The sequence below is a fragment of the Moschus berezovskii genome, chromosome 24, assembly GCF_049115385.1.
Source record: "Moschus berezovskii isolate FMDL1 chromosome 24, NW_MosBer_1.0, whole genome shotgun sequence".
Classification (NCBI taxonomy): Eukaryota; Metazoa; Chordata; class Mammalia; order Artiodactyla; family Moschidae; genus Moschus; species Moschus berezovskii.
This window is the reverse complement of record NC_142483.1, coordinates 36,083,695-36,106,083: the sequence shown is the minus strand read 5'-3', so window position 1 is coordinate 36,106,083 and position 22,389 is coordinate 36,083,695. Positions and strand designations below refer to the sequence as shown.

At 37.8% G+C, this 22,389-nt stretch overlaps 1 protein-coding gene across 1 annotated transcript in view; it reads right to left on the bottom strand.

The window, feature by feature from the left end:
• Positions 1 to 22,389, bottom strand: part of CNTN6 (contactin 6) — a 195,912-nt gene that overhangs the window by 55,336 nt on the left and 118,187 nt on the right.

The following is a 22,389-nucleotide window of genomic DNA, read 5'->3' as shown; positions in this document are numbered from 1 at the left end:
GCCGTTCTTTGGGATTGGAATGAAAATGGACCTTTTCCAGTCTTGTGGCCACTGCTGAGTTTTCCAAACTTGCTGGCACATTGAGTGGAGCGCTTTCATAGCATCAGCTTTGAGGGTTTGAAATAGCTCAACTATAATTCCATCACCTCCACTAGCTTTGTTTATAGTGATGCTTCCTAAGGCCCACTTGACTTCTCATTCCAGGATGTCTGGCTCTAGGTGAGTGATCACACCATCATGATTATCTGGGTCGTGAAAATCTTTTTTGTACAGTTCTTCTGTGTATTCTTGCCAACTCGTCTTCATATCTTCTGCTTCTGTCAGGTCCATACCATTTCTGTGCATTATCGAGCCCATCTTTGCATGAAATGTTCCCTTGGTATCTCTGATTTTCTTGAAGAGATCTCTAGTCTTTCCCATTCTATTGTTTTCCTTTATTTCTTTGCATTGATCACCAAGGAAGGCTTTCTTATCTCTCCTTGCTATCCTTTGGAACTCTGCATTCAAATGGGGTATATCTTTCCTTTTCTCCTTTGATTTCACTTCTCTTCTTTTGTCAGCTATTTGTAAGGCCTCCTCAGACAGCCTTTTTGATTTTTTGCATTCCTTTTTGTTGGGAATGGTCTTGATCCTTGTCTCCTGTACAATGTCACAAACCTCTGTCCATAGTTAATCAGGCACTCTGTCTATCAGATCTAGTCCCTTAAATCTATTTCTCACTTTCACTGAATTTAACTTGGATGACCATTATATCTATTATTGTGGGCAAGAATCCCTTAGAAGAAATGGAGTAGCTATGATAGTCAATGAAAGATTCTGAAATACAGTACTTGGATACAATCTCAAAAGCAACAGAACTATCTCTATTCATTTCCAAGGCAAACGATTTAATATCACAGTAATCCAAATCTATGGAGAAGGCAATGGCAAGCCACTCCAGTACTCTTGCCTAGAAAATCCCATGGATGGAGGTGCCTGGTAGGCTGCAGTCCGTGGGGTCGCTAAGGGTCAGATATGACTGACCGACTTCACTTTCACTTTCACACATTGGAAAAGGAAATGGCAACCCACTCCAATGTTCTTGCCTGGAGAATCCCAGGGACGGGGGAGCCTGGTGGGCTGCCGTCTATGGGGTCACACAGAGTCGGACACGACTGAAGTGACTTAGCAGCAGCAGCAATCCAAATCTATGCCCTGACCAGTAATGCGAAGAAGCTGAAGTTGAACAGTTCTATGAAGACCTACAAGACCTTTTAGAACTAACACCCCCAGAAGACGTCCTTTTCATTATAGGGACCTGGAATGCAATAGTAGGAAGTCAAGAAACACCTGGAGTGATAGGCAAATTTGGCCTTGGATACAGAGTGAAGCAGGGCAAAGGTAATAGAGTTTTGCCAAGAGAACACATTGGATATAGCAAACACCCTCTTTCAATAACACAAGAGAAGACTACACATGGACATCACCAGATGGTCAACACCGAAATCAGACTGATTATATTCTTTGCAGCCAAAGATGGAGAAGCTCTATACAGTTAGCAAAAACAAGACCGGAAGTTGATTGTGGCTCAGATCATGAACTCCTTATTGTCAAATTCAGACTTAAATTGAAGAAAGTAGGGAAAACCACTAGACCATTCAGGTATGACCTAAATCAAATCCCTTATGATTATACAGTGGAAGTGACTGAATCTGAGCCCTCATATTCAATATTTGTATTACTGAGTCCAAGTTATTCAGCTGTGCAAGTTGTCAGCTCTCTCATCTGTAACATGGGAATATTAATATTATCTGTGTCACTGAATCTTGAGGTGAAAATCAGGTAAACTGTTTAGCATGCTTAGCAATATGCTAACTCCTAGTTAGCTGAAGTGACTTAGCAGCAGTAGCAGCAGCAGTTAGCCATCAGTAGGTCTTTAATGAACTAATTTTTCATTCTTCTAAACAATGTAAGCACTTTTGCAATTCCATGAACAGGAACAGCAGGGAAAGAACAGTGTTTTGTCACAGTTCAACAAAGAGGCCTGAGAGGTATATGATAAACTTTTTAAAGGAGCCTAATGACAGATTGTCCTCAGCATTTCACTGACTAAGAGTCTACACTAAATTCATACCACTTCCTGTCTGTACTTGTGGAATCATTTTTTTCTGATCTGCAGTGTTCTCGTTTTTATTTTGGGTATGGAAATAGACTTCTTGTAAGAACTGGATTAATTAAGTGCTACCTATTAATCTTATTTTTCACTGATACCAGTTTTGGTCTTTGCTTTCCTACATGACTCAGACCAGTGTTTTTGAATCTCACTTTGGTTCTTACTCCTGCCTGACATCTTAAAAAAAACCCTTTTCTCTGACTGACCTAGTGATATGGTTTGTGCCTTTAACTAGGAGATAATTATCAGTCCCTGGATTATCTTGGATTTGGCATCACCAAGTTCTAATGCTTAACTGATGGTGTATGTATGTTTCCTCCTAAACTCTTTCTCTGTGATCATTTCACAGTTCAGTGATAACACTGTTCCTCTCCAGTGTCTATTCTCAAAAATCCACTTAATTAGAATATTTCACCTGTTCACGCAGTCAAATTGAAAAATTTCCCCCAAATTACCAAAGCTTAGTAGTCTATTTAGATGATTAAATTGCAAATTAAGGCATTTACATTTAAAATGTTCTGTAATAATTAGAATTTAAAGACATTAACCTGTATAGATGTATTACGATCATTCAACAATAGAATAATTATTAGTTATAATGTGTAATACATCACACTATTCTTCTAATTGCATTAGGGCATTCATATAAAGGTGGAAATTCAGCACTATAAGCTGTATCTGACAGTCAAATGACATTGGGGGATTTTATATTGGCATAGAAAAATGGAAAATGTAGAAAAACTGAACCACCAACATTTGCAAACATTTTAAGTTTAACTGATAAATTGAAGGCACACTATATAGTGTGATCGAACGTCCAATATTTCAGTCTTCCCACATCATGGGATGTTAGTAGCACAAAAGGAAAACAAAATAATAGATGCCTTAACTTGCTGCCTTCTACTTTTATATACTTTGCTGTCTAATTTTGAGCTATTGCGAATAAAAAAAATCAGGAACATAGACTATGATGTCACGTGAACACGTAGGAGTCTTTTACCTGGTACATGTGTCAAATGTATTATCTTAAGGAATTAGTCTAAAAACTAGTGTTGAATGTTTTTCCCCTTGCTTTCCAAGTTGTATGAGATACTTGTTCATTATAAACTTCATAAATACAATGGATATTAGCATTCACATCCAGTTTATCGCTACATCGAATCTAAAGCATGCCCGATCTTTGATTTACCTACATATAGAAAAAACAGATCTATATTATGTAGACACCATATGCATAGAAAATTAGGAAGTCTCTTTTTTTTGTTTAGTATTAATCATGCTGCTAAGTCACTTCAATCGTGTCCGACTCTGTGCGACCCCATAGACGGCAGCCCACCAGGCTCCGCTGTCCCTGGGATTCTCCAGGCAAGAACACTGGAGTGGGTTGCCATTTCTTTCTCCAATGCATGAAAGTGAAAAAGTGAAAGTGAAGGCGCTCAGCCGTGTCGGACTCTTAGCGATCCCATGGACTGCAGCCTACCAGGCTCCTCCGTCCATGGGATTTTCCAGGCAAGAGTACTGGAGTGGGGTGCCATTGCCTTCTCCAGTATTAACCATAGCCTATCACAAAATTTTAGGACACAAAAGACTAGTAACAGCTAAATTTCTTAAACTCAGGGAAATTAGGACATTGGGCAATTACAATTTTATACTGCTGAAACTAGAGCAATACTGCTATTTTTATAGTTAGATTATTAACTGGAGTATTGCTTCCAGTTCTGTCTAAAGATAATACTGTAGACCATGAAATTTTAATTGACTGTCTAATTTTACTGATATCTAGAAAATGTAAAATAGATTGGATTAAAATGAGATAAGAAGTAGAAAAGTACGTATAAATTTTGACTCTGCACAATTTAAGTTTTAGGTAAAATGTCCCACTGGAATCCATTTAAGATCAAATATTGATAATAATTTTAGCACCTGATTAGCATAGTTAAGGTGCAATATCTATGCTAATCTTATTGTCATTTAATAAGTTATCTTTTAAAAATTACTTATTTTAACAAGTTACAAAAAGTAATATAAAAACAAGTAAATACCAATGCTTCCTCATTTAAATCGAAATAAAGGTTTTCTTTTTCATCTTTTTTATGTCAGTAACTTTAAACATCTCTAATGGTATTTCTACACAGAAAATATCTCACACCTCTGTCCAGGATAAATTTAAAGGTTTAATCAATGGATTATTAAAATGTATTTTATGATTCTTATAAAATCATCAGAGTAGTAAAAAACCCAACAGGTAACCTGAAAAAAGAGATAAAAGGATAGAGACAGAATAAAAATGCAGTGCTATCTCCAAACAGAGATGATCGAATAGGCACAGAAAATAAAATCTAGGCTCTCTACTAAATGGCATAGTGAAGCAGAATACACTTATTATCATTAATCAATTCTAAACAAGGGAAAATACATACCAGAAAATTCAGCAAAATTTTTGGAAGGAATTAAGTATGTTATCATATCTTTTATTTTTTCTGCCTCTTAGGAAAGATCACAAATATTCTTTTCAGTAAAGAGTTAAGTTCAAAAGAGAAAACAAATGTTCTCAATTTGCAGATATTTCTGTTTTTTAAAAATTAATTGCTTTACTTATTTTTGGTCACCCCACAATGGCTTGTGGGATCTTAGTTGCCCAACCAGAGACTGAACCTGGGCCCTCAGCAGTGAGATCACAGAGTTCCCACAAATCTTTCTTGGAGTACATCCTTTAGAGACTTGCCAGATGAAAGCCTAGAGGTCTCTTCCCCAAGTATCTAGTAGAAGATTTGTACTCCATTGCTTCCTTTCCTGGTGGCTCAGTGGAAAGAATCTGCCTGCCATGCAGGAAATATGGATTCAGTCCCTGATCCTGGAAGATCCCCTGGAGAAGGAAATGGTAACCCACTCCAGTATTCTTGGCTGAAAAACCCCCATGGACAGAGGAACCTGTTGTATTACAGTACATGGGGTCTCAAAGAATCAGACATGACTGAGGGCCTGAACGACAACCACAACCCCTTGACTGAATCCCATTTATCCTCCCAAACCTACTTTGATTTTCACTGTTTCAGACACAGCTTATGCATCTCCCCAGGGTCTCTTAGTGCATTGGCTGCCAAAAGTTCAGATAATGTAACCACACTGGCAAAGGGGCAGTCAGCACATAAATCCCATTCTCTTTCCTTTCAAAAAATTTTAAGTAATTTCTGTATGGAGACAGTCTATGTAAGCCATCTGATGCCAGCCTGCCTGTTGTGTATTTATGTGGGTTAAAGCGAGCCACCGGCCTGCATTGCTGCCTATATTTACTTGCTTCACTCTTAGTTTTGTTTCCTAGGGAATCTGGAGTAAAATATGTAAGTTTCTCTATCATACCCCTCCTCTTATTCACTACATTTCACAGTACTCTCTCTGTCTCACCAAATATTAAAGATTAGCAGTTTTGTCCAAAATAAATAGAATAATATGGGGAATTCCATGGTAGTCCAGTGGTTAGCATTCTGCACTTCCACTTAAGGGGTACAGGTTCAGTTTGATCGTTGGTCAGACAGGAACTAAGATATCTTATTTAAAAAATAAATAACTTACTTAGCCATAGCCAGGATGCAGGTCTTTGCATCTTGATTTCTACTGAATCATTATGTTACCTTGTATTTTGAATTTTCCTTTATTTAAAATTGAGAGAAAGGTAGACTTCCTACATAAGAATCTACATCCTTCATCCTACAAGACATGCCTAGTCTCCCTCATTATCAACATTCTCCACCTGAGGGGTACATTTGTTACAACTGACACAGTCACCCAAAGACCATAGTTTACCTTAGAGTTCACCCTTGGTGTCGTACATTGTTTAGAAGCATATATAATAACATGTATCCATTATTATAATAAGCTTTCCTGATGGCTCAGCATTAAAGAATCTATCTGAAATGTAGGAGATACAGGTAGACGCAGGTTTAATTCCTGAGTCAGGAAGATCCCCTGGAGAAGAAAATGGCAACACACTCCAGTATTCTTGCCAGGATAATTTCATGAACAGAGGAGCCTAGAGGGCTACACTCTATGGGGTCGCAGAAGAATTGGACATGACTGACCACCCACACACAGACATAATATCATACAGAATATTTCCACTGAACTAAAAATTCTTTGTATTCTACCTATTTGTTTTTCCCTTCTCCACCTATTTGTTCGTCCCTCCTTGGCAACCACTGATTTTTGTACTGTCTCCAAAGTTTTGCCTTTTCCAGAATGTCGTATAGTTGTAATCACACAGTATATAAATTTTCAGATTGGCTTTCTCCCTAGGTAATATGTATTTAAGATCCTTCCATGTGTTTCCATGACTTTCGTTTCTTCATGGGGGTCGCAAAGAGTCAGACACGACTGAGCGACTGAACTGACTGAACTGAACTGAATATTCCATTGCCTGAATACACCACAGTTTATTAGCCATTTGCTTACTTAAGAATATCTTGGTTGCTTCCAATTTTGGCAATTATGAATAAAGATGCTATAAATTATATAGTGTGTAAGATTTTGTGTGGACGTATTTTCGAACCCTTTGAGTAAACGTTAAGGAGTACAATATCTGAATTTTATGATAAGAGTAATTTTAATTTTGTAAGAAACTGCCAAACTATCTTTCAAAGTGTCTGTACCATGTTGCATTCCTATCAACAGTGAACGACAGTTCCCATTCCTCCAGTTCCTCCATATCCTTGCCAGCATTTGGTGTTAGTGTTCCAGATTTTGGTCATTCTAATAGGTGTGCAGTGGTATCTTGTTTTAATTTACATTTTCCTGATGACATATGCTATGGAACATCTTTTCCAAATGTGTATCTACTAACTGTGTATCTTGTATGCTGAGGAGTATGTTAAGGTCTTTTGCCTATTTTATAATAGAGTTGCTTTCCTATCCTTGAGTTTAAAGAGTTCTTTGCAAATTTTAGATAAAAATCTTTTATTAGATGTATATTCTGAAAATATTTTTTCCCAGACTGTGGCTTGACTTCTCATTATCTTGGCATTGTCTTTCACAGAACAGAAGCTTTTTTCCTCCAAGTTATTATGTTTTTTCTTCATGGATCTGCCTTTGATATTGTATCTAAAAAGTCATGGCCTTTCCCAAGGTCATCTAGATTTTCCCCTATGATATCTTCTAAGAATTTTACAGCTTTGTTTTCTACACTTAAGTCTGTGATTTATTCTGAGATTTTTTTCCTTTGTGAAGAGTATAAGGTATGTGTCTAATTTTTTTTGCATGTGGTTGTCCAATTGCTTCAGCACCGTTTGTTGAAAATAATATCTTTGTTTTACTGCTTCTGCTCCTTTCTCATAATTTTCTTTCTAGGCAAGCTTTCACTCTCTAAATAGATTGTAAAAGTAAGCTTTTTTTTTAATTGAAGTATAATTGCTTTGTAATGTTGTGTTAGTTAAAGCTAAGTTTTTTGCTTCAAGTGACACAGAGGTTTTAAGACCATGACCTCTAAAATCAGCTTGGTTTTCATTTGTGTTCTGACTCTCTCCTGTTGGCTTTGTTACTTTGGAAGCACTTGTTTTCTATGAAAATTTATACGTAAATGGGAATAACAGTAGTTATAACATCAGTTTGTTTTGTGAATTAAAATTTTTAAGTGCATTAAAAATGCTGAGTTAAGCCTAGAAGATAATGACTACCACCAAATGGTAGCTGTTATTATTTTTTTTGCATTTTTCAAGAAGTCCTATAATTCATAGAAAGAAAAGTGGAAGTGAAGTCGCTCAGTCGTATCCTACTCTTTGTTTCCCGATGGACTGTAGCCCACCAGGCTCCTCCGTCCAAGGGATTTTCCAGGCAAGAGTACTGAAGTGGGTTGCCATTTCCTTCTCCAGGGGATCTTCCCCACCCAGAAATCGAACCCGGGTCTCCCACATTGTAGGCAGACACTGTACCATCTGAGCCACCAGGAAAGTTCATAGATATTACATAAATATGCGTTTTCTGATTGTGTATACCCCCAAACCTTTAGTCTCTCTCTAGGAGCAGATGTATATTTATTATCATTACCAATAAAAGTCACTTGGGCAAATAATTTCTTAATTTAAAAGTAAAGGCTAATATAGGTATAAACATAGGGCTTATTTAGCTAATGACTTTCAAGTTAGTTTGTTGATACCATATAAACTAGGACAAAACTTGAGGTAAAGAAATACATTCAAATCAGTCTTACCTAGTGTATATATGTATATATATACACTCATATATATTCGATCCCTGGGTGGGGAAGATCCCCTGGAGATGGAAATGGTAACCCACTTCAGTACTCTTGCCTCTCATATATATATGAGAGAGAAAATTTTAATCATTATTTAATATAGTTCCATTCATGAAACTAAAGTTTTAATGAAATACTTCATACAAAAATTAATTATTATGTTAATATAGACCCTATTGAGGGGTTTCTAATTCTTTAGTTTATTTACAGAAAATACTGTGATAATATTCTTTGTATTTTATTAGTCTCTTTCCTATCACCAGACAAGTATTAGTGTTTCTTTGGTCTCTTGTATTGATTAACATCATGCACAAGTGTGTTTAAATTTATATGTAATGGGATGTGAGTAGAGCAGGACAAGTAAACAAGAATAAAAACCTACATGGCATGGCATCAGAATTGGTAGCACAAATAAATTGAATATATTTTTTTCAGAAAATACATTTTTCTCAGGTACCTAGGGGAAAAACAGGTCATGAATGCCATTTAATTTTTTAACCACTCTTAGGTTTTAGAAAAGGCAGAGGAACCAGAGATCAAATTGCCAACATCCGTTGGATCATGGAGAAAGCAAGAGAGTTCCAGAAAAACATCTATTTCTGCTTCATTGATTATGCCAAAGCCTTTGACTGTGTGGATCACAATGAACTGTGGAAAATTCTGAAGGAGATGGGAATACCAGACCACCTGACCTGCCTCTTGAGAAACCTGTATGCAGGTCAGGAAGCAACAGTTAGAACTGGACATGGAACAACAGACTGGTTCCAAATAGGAAAAGGAGTACGTCAAGGTTGTATCTTGTCACCCTGCTTATTTAACTTATATGCAGAGTACATCATGAGGAATGCTGGGCTGGAAGAAGCACAAGCTGGAATCAAGATTGCTGGGAGAAATATCAATAACCTCAGATATGCAGATGACACCACCCTTATGGCAGAAAGTGAAGAGGAAGAGCCTCTTGATGAAAGCCTCTTGATGAAAGTCAAAGAGGAGAGTGAAAAGGTTGGCTTGAAGCTCAACATTCAGAAAACAAAGATCATGGCATCTGGTCCCATCACTTCATGGGAAATAGATGGGGAAACAGTGGAAACAGTGTCAGACTTTATTTTTGGGGGCTCCAAAATCACTGCAGATGCTGATTGCAGCCAGGAAATTAAAAGACGTTTGCTCCTTGGAAGGAAAGTTATGACCAACATTGATAGCATATTAAAAAGCAGAGACATTACTTTGCCAACAAGGTCCGTCTAGTCCAGGCTATGGTTTTTCCAGTGGTCATGTATGGATGTGAGAGTTGGATTGTGAAGAAAGCTGATCGCCAAAGAATTGATGCTTTTGAACTGTGGTGCTGGAGAAGACTCTTGACAGTCCCTTGGACAGCAAGGAGATCCAAGCAGTCCATTCTAAAGGAGATCAATCCTGGGTATTCACTGGAAGGACTGATGCTAAAGCTGAAACTTCAATACTTTGGCCACCTCATGCGACGAGTTGACTCACTGGAAAAAGAGTCTGATGCTGGGAGGGATTGGGGGTGGGAGGAGACGGGGACGAAAGAGAATGAGACGGCTGGATGGCATCACCAACTTGATGGACATGAGTTTGAGTGAACTCTGGGAGTTGCTGATGGACAGGGAGGCCTGGTGTGCTGTGATTCATGGGGTCTCAAAGAGTCGGACACGACTGAGCGACTGAACTGAACTGAACTGAATGGACAAGAAGAATATATATTTTAAACAGATTAAATAGCTAAAGATGTTTCTCATGAACTGATTAATCAAAGATGATTTAAGTGTCATTATACAGTTAACTGAAAGCATTTAACTAGCCAAAAGATTGTTTAGAGGTGTTACCTAGGGAGATTAAAAATGAAATCAAGCACATTTTAATTTGCATAGAAATAAAAACATCACTGCAACCAGTGTCTAATTTTTTTTTAAAATTCCTGATTTCTGTAGTTGCACTTTATGCCTAATGCATAATTACTGGTGTGAAGAGCCAAATGTTTCAAAGTTAAATGTTTGGTTCAATTGTTCTAAACTCCAAAGCAGAAATCAGGCATCATGTATTCAGACTATAGAATTCAACAGAATGTGTCTCAGTGTTTAATATACAGAAATAATGTAAGCAACAACTTTGTAGTGGCTCCCAGACAGCACAAATACAGATTTAGGGTGACTAAATTGTGCTATAAATTAGGAGATGGCAGATAAGAGTCTTTGCTAAATAATGTAATTATTTGGAGTCATGATGTGTCTTTATTTTGATGGCATGCCAAAGAGTGTGCTGCTAGGCTGTTTCCCATAAAGTGCGAAGGAAATGTGATTTAAAATTAACAAAATAGCATCAGATGGAAAGCTTAGCTAAATTAATCCAATGAAAGAGGCCTAAGAGGAATATTTAGCTGTTCAGTAGAAGGAGGGAAAGATAAAGAAAAGTGTCTCCATTTGCTGCAGTATTTTCGGATGCCTGAAAACACAGAAGGGAATTAATACAGATTCATATGCTAACATGCCTTACAGCTCAAGCAAATCAAAAGAAAAGACAGGAAATTATAAAGTTGGCAAAGGACAAAAAGTTGTGAAAATAGGACTTAAATGTTTTAAAAAGGATGCTTCCAAAATAACTAGAGGAGAATGGATTGAAGGGACAATGGGAGAAAGAGTTGTGCAAAACAGAATGGAGAAGTTTGAACATTGTGAGGACATTTTGACTATACTTTCATTACATTTATGATGATGAGCCTATTGTGTGATTTTCCTCAGGGCTTTAAAATTTTGCAAATGTAAAGTTATATCTGCAGCCTACTTTTAGATAGATACATGAGATTCAAACACAGCCAGATGAACTTAAACTAGTAAGTTTATTCCTGAGGTCCTTGGTTTCCCTCAAATATAAAAAGTGAGGGAATTGAGCTGAAACATTCATGATTATTACCTTTTTCACTCCAGCTTTATAATTCAGGGATTACAGAATATGTGTATCTGGGAAAGTCTTCCCCTCGATATCTTGAACATGGGTAGTTTTGAAAGTGATGGATGCTAGTGGGATTTCCAATTTTAGATCCCCTTTGGCTACTGAATTATTGTATTCCTCAGAAACTTGACAAAACCAAGTTTACAAACTGACTGAGCAGGGGGAGGGTCAACTGGACATGCCTCCTTACCTGCTGACTCTAATTCCTTCTTAACTGTAACATAGTTTCATACCTAAATCAAGTCCTTTATGGAGTTTAGGAAGTTTATCGTTCTGTGTTGAGTTGTTATATTCCTGACTATATGTCAACAAAAATTATAGTTCATGTTACATGGAAAACCCAAGGGCTTCCTGGTGGTTCAGTGGTTAGGAATCCACCTGCCAATGCAGGGAACATGGGTTTGATCCCTGGACTGGGAAGATCCCACGGTCCACAGGATAACTAAGCCCATGCATCAGAACTAGTGAGCCTTCGTCCTAAAGCTGCACACCATAACTACTGAAGCCTGTGTTCCCTAGTACCCGTGTTCTGCGGCAAGAGAAGCTAATGAAGTGAGAAGCCCAGGCACCATGACTAGAGGGTAGCTTCTGCTTGCTGCAACTAGAGAAAACCCACGTACAGCAATGAAGACCTAGCTCAGCCCTAAATAAATAAATTAATATTTTTTTAGAAAAGAAAATACAATCAGTCATTTGAACATTGTGGATGCAGGATGCTAAGCCTTTAAGTGAACTGATTTATTTTATTGATGTGAATTAAGACTCCATTTCTCAGTATGTTGACAACAAATGGATTTATTCGAATACCTTTTATAGATATAAAGATGGAATTTGTATATGTCACTGTTTTCAGAAGAGCTTTTGTCTAACTGGAAAAAAAAATGAGGAACAAATAACATGTACAGTATGCCTTTAGAGCCACAGATGGACACTATATTACATCAGAAAGCTAATTAAAAACCTACAGTGTGGTGTTTAAGATTACACATGGCTTTGTAATCAGAGCTTCCTGAAATGCTTTTCTATCATTTACCGTCTCTGTGACTGTGGACATGATGCCCAACTTCTCTAAACCTTCGCTTTAACCATCTAAAAAATATGAGTAAATGATACCCCCCATAGGTATCATGTGAAAATTAAGTGGTATTGTATCTAACATCTCAACACATCACCTGTCAATTGTAGATAGGATATTACTGGATATTATTATTATAACTGGGTATGATAAGCCTCAGGTTCAACTATGGCAAGGGTATATTGCTGACTGAATTGATTAATTTAATCTGAAAAGGAATGAAATTGTATGTTATTAAGTATACCAAAGAATCCCTGGAATACTCAAAGAACCGCCTGTTGGATGACTCATAAAATAATTTGATTCTCTACTTAGAGAAATCATGGATGAAACACATCCTGTATTGAGGAAGGAAAGTCTGTATCTATATCTTCAAAATGGCATCAAGTATGGAGAAGGTAATGGCAACCCACTCCAGTACTCTTGCCTGGAAAATCCCATGGACAGAGGAGCCTGGTAGGCTGCAAGTCCATGGGTTCGCGGAGAGTCAGACACGACTGAGCGACTTCGCTTTCACTTTTCACTTTCATGCATTGGAGAAAGAAATGGCAACCCACTCCAGTGTTCTTTCCTGGAGAATCCCAGGGATGGCAGAGCCTGGTGGGCTGCCGTTTATGGGGTCACACAGAGTCAGACACAACTGAAGTGACTTAGCAGCAGCAGCATGAAGCTAACTATGGGTTACGACAGCCACACAGAAAATCTGCTCCTCCCACATTCCTCATCTAGGAAATTTTCCATCTACCCTTCAAGTGCTGGGTCAGTTACCTCCAACCTGCTGAGGGCTTTCTCTACTCCTGTGAGCTGCATTTGTGAGTCTCCACCCCATCCTGTCTGTGGTGACACACGCCCCACTGCACTGGAACTGTTGACCTGCCTGCTTCCCTCATGAGACTCTGAACTCATTCAAATTTATAAACCTAGAAACTTTCACATGGCCTGTCAAATTGGTTTGCAACTGTGCTTATAAATAAATGAGTAGCTTGACAAGTCACACTTGAGAATCAGATTTGTCAGTCTAAATCAGAATTTTCCAACTCTGCTCTCAAGAGATCCAAGAGATTCTTAGGGCACTCCTTGGGTTGCTTGTGGCTGGAAAGTGGGGAGGATGTAAGGCGGGGCTCTGATTCTCTCTCCAGGACATTAGCCGGATTTGTTCAATTTTACCTGTTTTATTAAATGAGCTTGCATGTAAATTTCATTTGGAAATGTTTTTAAATTCTATAGTGGAATTAAAAAAAAAAATAAAGGAAATAGGGAAATAGTGATTTTAAAAAATGCTCTGACAGCCTCACTCTTCATTTTGAAAATATGAATGAGACTAACTGCCATTTTATTAGTTTTTTCTTTCTTCAACTGGATCATAATGTCTACCAAGACAAAAATTCTGTTTCTATTTCTATTTATTTACTTTCCTTGTGCCCACTGGTATCTCTAAGAAGGTATAGCTGTAACAAACAGCTTAACAAACCTGTCAAGCAACCATTTTCTTTACCTAAGGAGCATTATACTTTAAGTCTATCAAGTCAGCACTTCTTTCTTCCAAAGTCAAACCAAGAACAAAAGATAATTTGTATACATTGTACTAATAACTGACCTATTCTGTCTTTAAAATTATTGCTGCTGAATATTTATGGAAACTTTGGAAGATATAAATGTCACTCAGAAATTAGAAGCAAGCACATAAGTAAGTTGACACCATTTGAAGGCTAACTGTATTCATATTTTCAAAACTAACTGAGCTGAGCATTGAGATAAGATGAGGAGCTGAGCATGTTGGTATAGAAAGCAGAGTTCTTAGAGGAAAGAAAATGAAACAAAATTTCTATTTTTTAAATGATTTGTTTGCACCAAAGCAGAGTTTCTTTTGCTGCTATTGCTTTACTTGGAAACAGAGTGAATTCGCAAAAATGCAGATTGCTCAACCCTGCTTTATGCCTATGGACTCAAAATCTTGAATGCAACCCTCGGATTCTGCATTTTTCCACAACCTTCTTAGGTGCATAATCATGCATGATCTTGAAATCTTAGGCACAATAACCTTATGCATGATAGTGAAAGCTACTGATCTAGCCTATGAATTCGTAGCAACTCTACAGCGAAGCTTATATGCATTTTCAGTGATAGCTTCTAGTACAAGAATTTATAGGATGCTATTTATTTGTGGAACTTCTTTGCCATATTTACTCTTGGCTTAAATCCACATGATGTTATTACCCATCACTAAAACATTTTAAATAGGGAACTAAAGCAACGGTAATCTAAGCAAGACAGTAGTGTAAAACAGTGCATACCCAGCTGGACAGGTTGGGTTTAAAGGCAGGCTTTACATCTTTAATGAACTGGAGCTTTTTCACACCACGGCAGGCAGGTGGTTCTATAACTATTGTGCTAAAGGGTCAGTGCTCCAGGCCAGTGGAGGCCAGTGGGGATGAAGGAAAGAAGACTGGATGACAAGAGGGAAAAAAGAGGGCAAGAGTGACATGGGCACACGTAGGATTTTAGCTTGTTACATCTTTGCGTGACATAGGCAAGAGATTCAGATGGCTCTTGACATCTTCAGCATGTATTCCCTTGGAAAGGCTCACCTTAACAAGGCTCTCAGGAGTTGAGTATGAACAATTTAAAATTTTATTACAAAGAAGCAGCACAGAAGGGAGATTGTAATAAGCCTGGCATTATGCAGACTGTCATTCTTCCTTAAACATGGGAACATATGGTTCATTTGCCTATTTGATACTCATGTTACCTGATGTACTAAGCAGTATTCCATTAAGTAGTTGATGATACAAAATAAAATTAGATTTGTTTGCTTGTTCCATTAGGAAGCTCTGCAAGGAGTAAGGGATAGGAAAGCCTACTTACCAGTTGCTACATTTTGGCTAAAGTTGTATTAAAAAAAGTGTGCGGGGAGGGGCTATTTTAAGACTTAACCATTGGGAATAAAAGTTTAAAAAGAAAGGAGGAATAATGGTGATTTAGAAAGCAGTTACTGAGAGATGCATGCATACTATGTGCTCAGTCACTTAGCCATCTCCAGCTCTTTGCCATTCCATGGACTGTAGCCTGCCAGGCTTCTCTGTCCATGGAATTTCCCAGACATGAATACTGGAGTAGGTAGCCATTCCTTTTTCCAGGGATTCTTCCTCACCCCGGGATCAAACCCATGTCTCTTGCATCTCCTGCATAGGCAGACAAATTTTTAACAGTGTGCCACTGGAGAAGATATATAGAAAAGGGTCAGAAAGGGAGGGAGCTTCCTTACAATCAGGCAGGCAGACTCCCACAGGCTGATTTACAAGGTAAGATGCTTGTGACAAGGCTCCAAGGAGAAAGTGGAGTGATAACAAAGTGTTGGGCAACAGGTTCTGTCACTGTTTGTCACTCTGGAACTACTTTGTCCTGGTGGCTTAGCAAGAAAAAGAATGAAAACAGACTCATTTTTAATTCTGTTCCTTTTCTATGTCACTATACTAAGGACTTTCAAATAGGTTCTCCCAAGGGCACCTTTTTATCCATGAAGAGAAGAAAGATCAAGTGACTTGCTCAATAATGATCAATTCTCTCTTGGCACAGAGAATGTCGTCTCATCTTTCTTCCTCTTCATCTCCTTTCTCTCATTTCTGCTTCCCCTCTCTACTCCTTCCTTGACCTCTTTCAGCTCTCCTCAGACTCCTAAAAATCTCTATTGTGTCTAGGAAAGAGGTCTTAGGAGTTGAAGTGTCCATGCAGATGGAAATGGAGTGGGCCTATCAGATTGCGGCAAAACTATTAAATAAGCATCGCTACAAGATTCCATACCAACTTATGGGTTCATACCTTGCCATGGGATGCAGGCATTTTGTGAAATACTCAGAGCCATGAAGGTTTTGATGATGTCATTACTGTAGGAGAAATCACAAAATCTGTGATTTCATAAGATCTTTTTGAAATATGTGTGTGTGTGCATGTATATATACATGCCAACACTCACATATATATGTATCTGAGTGGAAAGAGGTCATGAAATTGGTTCCAAAAGGTCCAACGGTCCTCTTGTTTTAAATCTATGGACTGTGACCACATCCTGAAACCAGTTGTTCAGGGGTAGCGGCAGAATCTCTATGTCTGAGTGAGTTTAATTCCCTGTGAATTTCAAAGTGTCCTTTGTATTCAGCTTTTTGAGATTACCAGGGTAAAACTAGTGCAAACATTGTGGCTGAAGGTGTATTCAGATACACCTTAGGAATGTATCTGAATATAGAAAAAAAAGACTGTGCTTTTTTTGGAAAATATGAAAAGCATATATACTGACTGGCTTATGGACATGCTTAAAATAGTTATTTTCAGTATTAATGGCAATTTAACATACAGCTGGATTTTACTTCATCTTATGAAATGAGAGAGAAATATGGTAGATGTTTTTAGGAAAGTGAAGAAGCAGTATGGTGTGTTACTTATTAATTCAATTATTATTCTTTTGATAATAGGAAAAAAAATCGGTACATCTCTTCATTTTTGTTGTTCAGAGAGTGTATATCCACTCTGACAAAATCTCAGGTGATTTAGGCATCTTTTTGTATGCTGCCTGTCAGAGGACAACTTTGAGCTGTTGGTCCAGAAAGTTCACATTTCCTCCATCTTTTATTAAATTCAAGAGGTGATCCCTGCACAGGTAGCCAGCAGTCACTGGGGATAAGGAGATAAATCTAGGCCTTTGATTTCTGTCAGTTCACTTGCTAAGTGGATCCACAAGGCAAAAAAGAAGTGATTAATCAAACTTAGCAGATGTGGAATTGATTCCCTCAGTTGCCTCAGAATGCCTTGCAGAGATAAGCTTCATCTGTATTCATCTTGACTTCCTGTGGTGAAGTCTCTGGTTTTTCCCTTGGCTGGTGGAGGTAAGAATGCTTAATTTGGATTTGCATAAAGGTTGGGATAACAGCAATACATGCAGCCAATAGTAACAGAGTATAGACAGATCATCTATCCTTTTCACTTATTCTGTGTCATTTGAGTCACACAGCTCCAAGAGTGAGACAACTATTATTTTCTCCAATTTTTTTTAAATGAATTAACTGAGGACCAGTTAAATCAAAGGACTTAGTAGAATTATCAGCTAAGTGAGAAGTAGAGTTCAGAACAGAAATCAGATCTTCTGACTCCAAATAATTGAAAAGGAAAACACCTTCTTATGGAGGGATATTATGCACCATGTAGTCGGCTACTTAAAACTTATCCACAGCACCTAGCATAGAATTTGGGGCATAATTGTTGCTCATTAAATACTTACAGAATGAATGAATGAACACATTTTAGGCCTATTAATTATTAAATACATTTTTGGTTTAACTGTAAAAATCTTTTAATTCAGGTAGACACAAAATAAAGTGAATTTTAGCTTTCATTGATTTAGCAAAGTAGAAAATATGCATTGGACATCTGTTGTGTTCCAGGTTTGTTCTGGGTGCTAGGTCCATAATGGTGAGTTAATAAATGGTGCCTAGTACTCAGTGATGCTTAAATCTAGATACCAGAGCCCTCTATAATCTCTGAATCCATCTAACCAGGTCATTTTAGCTAATTTGACAATTCATAGCAATCACCATGTTTGGCACAATCATTCGGTCACCTGAACAAATCAATAAAGCATGTACAAAATTTTGAGTATGATAGAATCTGCAATTTCAACCTTCCAGGCTAATGTTTTGCATTGATTTCTAAAATATAATCTCTATTCTGGCAGTCACTATGGGGGTAGCATGTTAACTGTTTCTGTTAGGTTTTTTTTTAATTATTTCATTTTAAATAAATACAAGAACAGTGACCTTAATTAAAAAAAAAAAAAAAGAGTAGGCTAGTGATTTTACCCAAGGTCAGGTCCCTTATTAATGATAGAACTGGAACCCTGTTTTCTGATTTCCAGCAAGGGGCTCTTAATAATACACTCCAGTTTCTTCCTGAGGAATATACCACTGCTTCTCTTCAACTTCAATGCTGTTTCTAAATGATTGGTAGCTCCAGAAAGAATGAAGTAGATAGAGTATGACTATACATTTCTAGCAGGGAATCAGGCAGCCTTTGGGCTCTGCCTATTTTTAGTTGGAAGAAAACTTTTCTTCTCTGACAGCTAGCCATAAATAGAGACACTGTTAAAGATGGAACTCTTAAAATAGTCAAGACTTCAATTGTGACACATAGGCCAATAAGAAATACAAACCATATTCATAAATGTTGCTTGATCTGAATTACCAACACATGAAATTCAGCAAAAATCATGTGACAGTAGGCTTCAAAAAATAGTTTGAGTGTGTTCTCCATTATTTGTAGAAAGGAAAAGTTCTGGAGATTGGGCATCAGGTCTAAGCTTTACATTAGCTATAAGCTGTATGCTGTCCCGATTCATGTAATACTGGAAGAAATTTTCAAAAAATATATATTGCCACTATTTTTTTTAAAGTAAGCCACAGAGTAAGGTTACTTTGGACAGATTTCTTTAGAATCCTTTCGATCATCACTAGATAGATAGCTACACTTTATTGGAAGCAAGTATAGCGACAATGAAATTTCAAAGTAGACAGGATGGTATAGAAGTTTTAAAACAGAGACTAAAAACATGTATTTCTCCATATAGGTATTTCCAAGGTCAAGAACTAAAACTGTTCCTACTTGAAGTCATTTAAGCTATTTTCTATATCTGACTCTTTTAATCTTCCTGTATATACAGTGATATCATGCTTTAACAGAAGTATGAAAGGATAGGAATTATGTATATTATTTAGATATAATATTCAAGCTGATGTGGCATTAAAAAGTGTGTACTAAGATTCATTATTCTATGTTTGCGTTTGTGATCTGGTCCTATAAAATTTGGAAAATGGACTAGGTCTCTGTCTCCTGGCATAATTAATTTCATTACTTTTGGAAATTTTGGCTAACCCTGTGGCACACACATATTAATATATACACACACGTGTGAGCACACTCAGTGTTCAAATGTATACACAGACTATAAGTCAAATAACTTTTATTCACATATTGTAAATGTTATAAGAAATAGTGTGTGGCATTAGATACTTTTTTAATATTCTCCTCACCAAAGTATTCTTGCACTGTAGTAGCTATTTACAAGCTGAATGCAGTTACTTTGCTAAGACCTGGGATTTGTCCTGGCGTTGCTGATTTGAGAAGGAGAAAAGATCATGAGGAAAAGATTCAGTTACCCCCTAATGGCTCAGATCAAACCTATGGAAGAAAAAATCAAGCTTAGACCTGAATGGGCTTGAAGAGACCACTTTGCTCTCTGTTGTCTTTCAGGAAGATGTGATGCTTCTAATCCATTTTACATATGGAAGCCTAACAAGGACATGTGCCTTACTCCAAATTATGGTACAATTAGGACTGAACAGAGGCTGAGCTATGTCTTCATTGTACCATACCACCTTTACAGTAGTAAGTAGTTATGCCCTTTCTTTCCTTCCTCCCTTCCTTCTTTCCTTTCTGTTTTGTTTTTTTTAATATTTTTCTACTGAATATAATTGCTTCCCTGTGTTGTGGTAGTTTCTGCTGTACAGCAATATGAATGGGAATCAGCCATATATCCCCGCCCCCTTGAGCCTCCCCCAGCCCCCACATTCCACCGGAACTAGGCTCCCCGTTATACAGCAGCTTTCCACTGCTTACCTATTTTATGCATGGCAGTGTATCTACGTCACTGCTACTCTCTGAACCCATCCCCTGCTTCCTCCCCTGCAGTGTCCACAAGTCCATTCTCTGTGTCTGCATCTCCATTTCTTCCCTGTAAGTAGCTTCATCTGTACCATCTGTACCAATTTTTTATAGATTCCGCATATATGCATTGATATATGATGTTCATTTTTCTTTTTCTGACTTCATTCTAATTTTTACCTGCAGCCTGTTTGAAAATCCCCATGATAAGACTTCAGAAAGGCCATCAAATAGAATCATAGGTGCTGCATTTCTCAATAAGCTACATAAAGTCTTGGATTTAATGAAACTAGTCCTCTCAGAAGACAATAGAAGCAAGGACAGGATAGGAAGCCTTCAGAGACACAAAGTCTCACAGAGCTGGCTGTGTGTGACCTTTGCAAAAACTGCTTAAGGTCATCTATACCTGACAGAGATACGCATCTGTAATTGTACTCTACTGGGGCTTGATTTTTCTCAACTTTTTAGGATGCATATTCAGAAGATAATTTAGTTTGTTTTCTTTTGTTGAAACATGTAATGAAATTCTAAAGCAGCGAGTGAATAGAATAATGAAAGGTGGGTCTGTACATAAAAATCACATGGACCATTCTTTTAATCCCAGTGAGACAAGAATGAATCTGACGTAATCATTAGTAACTGTTCTGAGGCCACAAAGCTCCCAAATTCATCCTCTATACAAATAAAGCATAAATCTGAAAAGCTGTTTTAAAAAGCAGTTTCCCTTGTACGCTACAAACCTTTCTCTCTCTCTCATCTTCTTACCTTCATCCAAATCTTCTCCCTCCCCCCCGCTTTTTTTCTCTTCCCAACATACTTACTTGCATTCAGATCTTTAAAGGTTATGGAGGGTAAACAGTAGTCATTCTTGCTCTTTAGGTGAAAACTTACAGTCACTTTAGTAAATGAAGCAGAGCTAATCAATTTATCCCAATGCTTGTACAGAGCCTGTGTTTGAGGCTCTGGGATTCTCTTGAGTTTTCCTGTTCTATAGCAGTGCATTTAAACCTTGATTAGGATTGAGGAGTGAAAGAGTAAACGTTTACAGAGGATGCACATCCAGATCTGTTGGGAGTGCTTGTAGCAGTCTCCCAGGTAGTCTATAAGGGAAGGAGGCCAACTGGGGCGGGCACCAGCTTTCCTTTCCTCTTTCTCACCTTTCTTTTCATAGCGTCTGTTCTTATGTGTTGAGGCATTTCCTCCCAGAATAGCCATTCTGTGAAGCTGGTAATGCCTCACATTTTCATCCTTTTGGAAACATTCATTCATTTTGCAGATATTTACTGAGTTTAGGTTCTATGCCAAGGCACAGGGCATACAAGAATAAATCTGACAGGATCCCTATCCTGGGAAAAGCTTCAGTTCTGGGCTACAGAGTTCCTGGGAGACAGAAGAGGAAAAGAAAGAGTGCCTTCAAAAAGCTTTCTCTTTCTTGTCAGGAGAGAGTGTGCAAGGCCTCAGTGAGAGATAGAACAATGAGAGCATTCTACACAATCAACGAACACTGCTTATTTGCTTGTTTTAGTGTACTGTTCTCTCTTCCTGACCACAAATGCAATCTGAGATCAGAAATGACAAAACAGTATCCCTTTAACCAACCCATGGATGCTTTTTCTGGCCCAGAAGTTTGAATGCCAAAATTTAGATTTCTAGCTTTTCCTGAAATGTTAAAAGTTCTTCCCATAAAACAACATTTGACTGAATTCAGATTTGTGACTATCCCTTTTAGGTGTAGAACTCTCTACACTCCTTCACAGGCTTTTGAGATTGACAGACTGCCATTTTTTTTTTCCCACAACAATTGAGCTGTCTTTTCTTTTACCTGGTGTATGTTGTTATTTATGTTACCTGCCCGGTATGTATATGAGTTTGTGGCACATATGCTGCTGAAGAAGTGCCCATGAAACCATTTTCATACCATCAGCACCGTGGCTAACTCATAGTAGCACCCTATTGTGTATCTGACCACATCGAAACACACGTGGGTCCTTAAATTAGAGTTGGAACTTCAGTCAAATCAACTCTGAATTTACAAGGTTCTACAGCACAATGGAACGCAATGTGTTATAAGCAGAGAAAAACACCTGTTTTGTGCTGTCAAAACTCTCCCAGAGAACTTGCCCGTGCTGATCCGGGATTTCTCAATCACATCCATAATAGGAGGAAACCTCTCTTCTTTCTCTACGGGAACCTCCCTACATTCTTTTTTCATGTGGTGAATTCATTTTGTCATGGAGTGAA